The sequence below is a fragment of the Orbicella faveolata genome, unplaced genomic scaffold (assembly GCF_042242905.1).
Source record: "Orbicella faveolata isolate gen_17 unplaced genomic scaffold, um_ofav_v1 contig_26, whole genome shotgun sequence".
NCBI classification, from domain to species: domain Eukaryota; kingdom Metazoa; phylum Cnidaria; class Anthozoa; order Scleractinia; family Merulinidae; genus Orbicella; species Orbicella faveolata.
The window spans coordinates 14540584-14548546 of NW_028301554.1; the positions used below are offsets into that span (position 1 = coordinate 14540584).

The 7963-nt window shown below is 36.9% G+C and overlaps 1 long non-coding RNA gene across 1 annotated transcript; it reads right to left on the minus strand.

Annotated features, from left to right (window-relative positions):
• Window positions 1-447: 447 nt before the first annotated feature.
• On the minus strand, window positions 448-7259 carry LOC149108238 (uncharacterized). Its single transcript, XR_016209165.1, has 3 exons — window positions 7155-7259; window positions 4237-4353; window positions 448-1656 (listed from the first exon to the last, which is right to left on the minus strand). It is a non-coding gene; the product is annotated as an uncharacterized LOC149108238 (long non-coding RNA).
• Between the last annotated feature and the right edge of the window lie 704 nt (window positions 7260-7963).

The window sequence follows — 7963 nt, forward strand, 5'->3', positions numbered from 1 at the left end:
TATTTCATAAGAAACAGATTTTACCATAATTGAGTCTCAATTAATTTGTAGTCAGTAATGATTGTTATAGGCAAAATGTTCTGCTCTGATATCATGAAAGAGGCAATTTTGGTTTCAAAAATAATAATAATGTGACAATAAAAGACAAGTCTTAGAATAACCATAAAGAGAATTTGCAAGCAAGCCACTTATTTGCAAATGAACAGCACACACAACACATTGGTCAGTGCAATACTCTGTTTATATGGGTACTAGTTACACATGCATCAAAGTGATATGAAAAGAGTTTTGCAATTAATGAAATTTATGTCTGTTAGAGATCTTCAAATTGCAACTAGATAAATTCAAAGGCCAGTAATTGCTATTTTAGTTATAGCTGCATGAGAACTTTTTTGATTGAGACATTAAGTTCGATTGTTTAATTGATTGATTGATGGATGGACAGACGGACGGACGGACGAATGGCCGGCCGGATGGATCAATGGATGGATGGATTGGACACAGGGAGGTTTTTGAAAGAAACAGAAAATTAAAAATCAAAGCTTCTTCCCAATTTTCTTATTAGCAAAAAACAGCTGGAAAGGAGATTATGAAATCTGTGCTCACTTAGTGCACATGTAACTAGGAAATAAACAGTGAGTATTGGTGTAACATTGCAAACAGATGTTTACCTCGAGTAATCAATGTATTTTTTGTCTCAATCTGCACAAAGCAATGTGTTGCCAATTTTGTTGAATTACATTAAATGAGGAGTACTGGTTAACACTTGTTAACAACGATATTAAGAGAGGAAGCCAATTCGAATTAGAATTTGGAAATGTTGGTTTTTTCAGGAGTGAGGGAAAGCAGAGTACCCGGAGAAAAACCCTCAGGACAAGGTGAGAACCGACAACAAACTCACATATGGCACATTAGTGAGAGGCAAGCCCTCTCCCACTGTGACATCTCTGCTAGCAGTGATATCTCATATACCTTAGCTTAATATATCTACAATTCATTGCCGTGAAAGTTCTTGGTCAACCAAGGCTTGCTTTCATCCACTGTCCTTGATCTGTAGTCCTCAGTCCTCAGTCCTCAGTCCTCAGTCCTCAGTCCTCAGTCCTGTCTCTACTCCCTGGTCCTCTGTCCTGAGTACTGGGTTCACAGTCCTTGATCCTGTGCTCTACGAGTATGTCTATAGCAACCTGCCTGTAAATCCAATATTTAACAAGTACCAGTAAGTATTTTGTACATGACTTTTCCCAAGCTTGCATAAATAGTTTGCCTAAGAAGTTTGCCTTTAGAAATCTTACAACCTCGTAAAGGATCACCCAAACATTCCTAACAGCCCCCCCGTGCCTCCACCACCCCCCCTCCCACTAAAAAAAAAATCCTCAAGCAATCAATCACATATTTTTGCAGGAGAATGTTAGCCCTGAGAACAGCCAATGATGTTCCTTGTTGGAGTAAATAATTCTGAACCTGACATTAACTCTGGAGCAAGAGGCAAGAAATTCTGATTCATCCCAAGGAGAGTACAATGTAATATTGACCCTTAATTCTCATGAAAAGAAAACTTACGTAAATAAATACACTTACCATAACAGCGTGAAGTGTGAGTTCAATCTTCCATCTGATCCAGTCTGCTGGCGTCCTCATCTTGTCAGGATACAGATCCTAAAAGATACATTGTAAACTGGCATAAGTTGTAGTTCACTAGTCAGTTAATTACAGTTATGACAATGTACCTTGCACATAACATGTAGAAGTGGCTTAATGGTATGTGCATTAATTAGACTCTAGATCTCAATGCTGGGGGTATTACTCCTCAATGTCATTGCCCTAATGATACGAACCTGGGCAGGAAAGGTTACTTTGACTCACAGTAACTCTTTCCACCCAGGTGTATAAACAGGTTAATTATATAAGGTATCATGGTAGGTGGATTGACAGTGTTTCGAAATCGCACTCTTACACTGGCGCTTTGACCCAATCAACCTATGGGCAATTCCACATGAGTGTCAAAATCCAGATTTTTGAAAAGAGGCTGCACATGAAATTATACCCTGTTCTACATTGTGGACAAACTAAAGTACACAGAAAAATAAATTTCTGCTCCTTCGTGACAACCATGTATTCAAGGGGGTCCCAAAAGTAAGTATTTATTTTTTTTCAGCAAACAACTTGCAAAAAGTAAAATTTTTTAACTTGCTGCATCAAACTTGGAAAATATAAGGGACTTCAAACACTTGTACCAGTAAAAGTCCCTCACTGGAGTTAAACGTAATACATAAGTGATACAAACTTCACCCTGAACTTTTTTAAAAAGTAGATATAACAAAAATAAGTCTCATTGAGGACGTTACGTAATGTCCGCAACGTTTTAACAATCTTTTTTCTTTTCTAAAATAACTACACGAAAGCTTTTAAAACCATTCTTGTCACACAGCTAGATATCCAATAGAAACACTTTGGTAAAAAGAAAATTCTCTAGTAAGCAACAACATTTTCGAAATAGTGTCAGCAAAACATTGTTCTGGACATTATGTAATGGACGATACACTTCTTGAAGTTAAGTGAAAACATTTTGAAATGGTTCTTAAAAGCTAAACCATTGCACCACATGACCATATGTCCTTCTAGATTTGCTTTAGTTTCACCTGACAAACATTTTGCCAAAGACAGCAGCTTTCAAGTGGGTTGTAAACTATTCTGAAATTTCAACAAGGGAAGAGGCTCTGCCATTCTGATGAACATAGACATCTCTAACAGTTCTTAAACCCTTTTATGTTTTCTATTACTTCCAAGAGTTTTTTTTACAGCTAGTTGCTCTGGAATTTCAAATGGTCCATTGATAAAGTGAGGAACTACAACAGAACTAGGAAAAAATGTTTGAAAAGTGGACCTTTTTGTTTTCCCTTGTCTAGGCCAATAATAAGTAGTTGTGCCAACTCTGTAAAGAAACCTTGAATTTAACAAAACTGCCAATTTTTTCTATTTTCTGGCAAAAGAAGTTATTACATGTATTCTGGTGACCAACATAAGTTTCTAGGCTCAGAATACCAAAAGCAGGCTCGAATGCAGATCATCCTTGATGTAGAAAGCATGTTGTGTCCCCAAACTTTGCTGTGACATTTCAGGGGTTTTACATGAAGTGTCAACCAGTTTCATTCATAGTAACATAAAATATTTGCCTATCTTGCCTTATATGACTGAGAACCATGCAGAAAAGCTGATTTCTTTTCTATAATTGGCAATGATTCACACAGCGTAACGTCCGTGACATTAAAGTTCAAGTACACTTGCAAAACTGTGAATGTCAGTTCAAATGAAATCAGCCTTTTAGGGTCACACAACCACTATACTGCATATATTTGGAACAGTTCAGACAAAACCCCCTGACACTTCACAGGAATTTTGAATAAATACTAATGCACTCAAAATTGTGGTTGTTTTTTATGTAACGTCCGCGACAGTGTTTTTTCACTCTATATCTCTAATAGAAATCAGTCAATTGGAAAAATTGTATAGCCCAGTTAACATGTCAGTAGGCACAAACATGCTCATAAATGGAAAACTGGACAACTCCTTTTTATCCTTTGTCTGTGCTAAATTGTTTTATTTTATAGAGAAAAAACGGAAAACCTTTTATGAGATTGGTATGATTAGGTGCTAAAAATCCCCTCTGCACTGACAGATGTTGGCATGGGTCATTTCACCACAACAATGGGTTATGACAACTTGAAATAAACAGACGTCTAGAATTCTGGTGCGGAAACCTATCGCAGTGAAATCGTCTGAGAAGGGATAAACTACCAAGAGCTTTATTGTCCTGACATAAAGAAAATTTGACAAAAACGAAAGCTAACTTGCAGTGAAACAAACAAAAAGAGAACAGCTCGCGTGCACAAATGAAATATCACACCACAATTCGCATTACATGTGACAACTGGCAGTGAATGTTAATTAAAGGTGTCAACATGCTGTAAGAGGTTAATGAGATTAAAAAACAGTTTTTCTCTTTATCTTAAAAAGTACAAAAGCTTTTTCCCCCATTCTTTTTGCAAAATATTTATCTCAGTCTTCTCAATTTGAACAGCAAAAAAGAGATTTTTTGCATTTTTCGTAAGAATCCACCTACCACGATACCTTAGACATAGTGCTTAGACTAGCCAAGAAATCTAGGGAGTAACTTTGAATGGATTTCATACAAGCCCAAAGAGGTGGCATCCCACACTAAGGGGAGACATAACTAACCATGTGCATCTAGAGTGTGAACTTAATCCTCCATTTGGTTCAGTCTGCCTTAATAATATTGGTCTGTTCTCTTTCTGGTGTGGATGTTCATGTCACCATCTTGCAGGCATACTGATCCTTAAAGATAAAAGAAAAGTTTTAGTTCACTAGTAAATCAACCTCAATTATTACATGTACTGTACTTACAAGTTACATACCTAGAAACACTGCACTCCTCCTTATAAATTGTTATCCAGAAACCACTAACCCTACTTGTGTCGATGCCCTACCTAGGCTGCTAACTTGTAAGGACATGTGTCCAGTTCACGCAGTGTAAATGAAATAATGCCAAAATGCCATCCAAAACACAATATTTAAATGCGGGTAAGTATAATTTTGGCAAAGTTAGCCTTGAGCCAATGCTGCCAGCGGTTTCTCCATTGAAAGGATGTGACCCATAGGGTGGCCCTCAGGGGATTTACAGGGCTCTTGTGCTTCACCGCACTACATGTGCAGTTCTGTTAGCTGATCTTTGCGGATCATTTGCAGTGTGTGTTAGCAAATCTACTCCCCCCTCCCTCTTGGTTTGCTGGTTTCTCGATAATTATTGGTCAGGTAAGTTGCCTTTCAGTGTGACGGTGCCAGTTAGCGGCCGCTTCTTGGGGTGGTTCCCACTTTCAGGGTTGCCATGGATACCTCCCTTCAGCTCATGGCTTGTTGCTCCCTGCAAGCCCTTTAGGTACATGTACCAGTTCCCAAGCTCATCTATTTGTGACGAGTTTACACCTTTTGCTGTTCATTTACAGAAAATATCCATTCATTTGTGTTCAAATTTGTTTCATTATGGTTAATATACTCTCATTAACACCAACATGACATTCATTTGCGCGTAAGGAACATTCAAGAATAACACTTGCATATGTATTAACATTCAAAATCATCAAAAGATAAACAATATCTTCCCTTGACATTCATTGGCTATAAATGTATTTTCATTTTTGTCGAAATAAAATTCGTTGTCACGAAACGACAATTATTTATACTTTTGGACAATCCTTTTTCAACAAAAGACTTTCAATAACACAATTTGCACGAGCACTCACAATCAATTGCATTATTATACAACCATATCTGTGAAGGTGACAATCTTTAATACGCTGAGACAGACATTACCATGTTTTTACCTAGCATTAAGAGAAAGCAATAGCTCATTAGCGTAATTCTTTTGAACAAAGATATTGCACCCAATTTTCCTCGAAAATTTGATTATAGAACTAGGGACCGTATGTACCTTTTTTAATCGTATTTTCACAATCCTCCCCTTGCAGATATAAATTCAGCCTCTTACAAACCTTTTGCGTACAACTCAGAGGGCGCACTACAGTATACATATGATAAAGTGAGAGTTTGATTTCCCCACAAATGCCACGAAGAAATAGAATCCCATTTGAACACAGCGAAAGGATAATCAGGGCCTAAATGTGGACAATGGTATCGTTTCATGCAAACATATTTGCCACAATGCCTCAATAGTGAGGCAGTTGAGGGATAAATTGTTCAGCAAATTTGATATTCTCTCTTCCAAAAATAAATGTTATTATGGCTGTAATGTTTGTCTCACCGCACTTAAGATTGTCACCTTCATGGATATGGTTGTATAATAATGCAGTTGATTGTGAGTGCTCATGCAAATTGTGTTATTGAAAGTCTTTTGTTGAAAAAGGATTGTCCAAAAGTGTAAATGATTTTCGTTTCGTGACAATGAATTTTTTTTGACAGAAATGAAAATACATTTACAGCCAATGAATGTCAAAGGAAGATATTGTTTATCTTTTGATGATTTTGAATGTTAAGACATATGCAAGTGTTATTCTTGAACATTCCTTACGCACAAATGAAGGTCATGTTGGTGTTAATGAGAGTATATTAACCATAATGAAACAAATTCGGACTCAGATGAATGGATATTTTTTGTAAATGAACAGCAAAAGGTGTAATGTTAAAGTAACACTACTCTACAGAATATTAATTTTTACCACTTGAAATTAATGTAAACATGCAGGGGGTAACAAATTGTTAAATCCAAGAAGATGCCAAAACCCTTGTTTACAAATTTGAGACGTGCTTTTAGCTAGGATCTGTAAATTGGTTGTCCAAAATTTGCTATAAGGTCTGCTCAAATGAAGAATATTTTATAAAGCAATATGTGAACAACAGCAAAATAATATTTTCGTTGAAAAAGTTGGCATGTACTGAGGATGCCTGGATTCCCATGTGGCTAAAAGCCAGCTGCGAGACAGAAAGATTCACACTGAAATGAGACTTTGTGACTCATCATAAAGGACTCCAAGATTTCGAGGACAGATCAAAAGCTTCCGAGACCCAAGATTCCAAGCTACCATTTCTAACCCCTTATACATGTAAATAAGTGTATACAGCTGTTTCAAGAAAGGTTGTTGGATGAAAACATCAAGCCTATGAGACAAGACCGAATGGTAGTGTGGGTATTCATTGGAATTTTGCATATCGGTGTAGAAGAAATCTACAAATTTGTATTTTTGCACGTGAAGTACTAGAAAGGAACATTAGCATTTTTCTGTAGTTTTTCTTTCACTGTTACATGACTTTAGTTGAAAATTCTTCTAAAATTCAGGTGGCAAAAAGAAATGTGTACGAAATATGCTTGCCATGTTGTATAATTTAGTGTGTACAGCAGCTATCTTCTTCTACCCATACTTTACTTTCAGGATTGTCGGGTGCACTTTTATGCTACAACCTTTCTCGAAATAGCTGTATTTTCAAACTTGAACACCAGGTCACAAACATACTGTGGTAAATCTCTCTCAATAGTGTTGCAGTGTTTATTAAGTGACACTGGATAGCTTGCCATCTACATGTAGCACACAAGTTAACCTATTAGGAAACTTCAGATCACTCACCATGACTTTTAGCATTTCTGTCTCTCATCTATGTTCCATCTGACTTGAGTCTGATCTTGGACCTTCTAGTTGGTTTTGTTTGTTAATGTCTTGGACAGCTCCTTTACAAAAGATATTAATAAATAAAACACGCCATTAAGCCCCTCAGTATATATACTCATATGTTAAAGGGCATAAGGGACTGGCTGAAGTAAATTACTACCCAACCGTAAGAAACTGGGGATAAAACCAGTACTACTGTGAACAGAGGTGTTGTAGACCAGACATGTGGACGGATGTAATATATCAAACATGAAAGACCGTGTTTGACCACATTTCCAAACACTGAGAAGAGAGTTGAAAATACGACGTAGAGCGGAGTATTTTTGATGAACTTCGAGGTGTTTAGGAATTTGGTCAAACATTGTCTTGAGTGTTTGATATATCTTCTCAATCAAAACTCACATTAAGAAGAAAATGAAGGAAGAAAAACAGAAACAATCTATGCTAATTGAGATCAGATATCCAAACACCGTCATGGTCATCATTTCGTTTGTTTAAACTCAATGAATTATTAATGAGTTTGAGAAGTACAAATCCCAGTTCCTTTGATCCTCCTTAACAATCTTGGCCAGATTCACCATGATTGGGGAAAGAACTTGACAGCTGAAATGATCCAGGAAATAAGTTCTTTATGCCATTTCACCCCCACTCAGATAGGGCATCTGAGCAAAGCATTCGTACAGTGAACAGTATGCTGGCAAATATTGTTAAGGAGGGTCAAAGGAACTGGGATTTGTACCTCCCTGTTTTCTATTACTTGTTCTTTT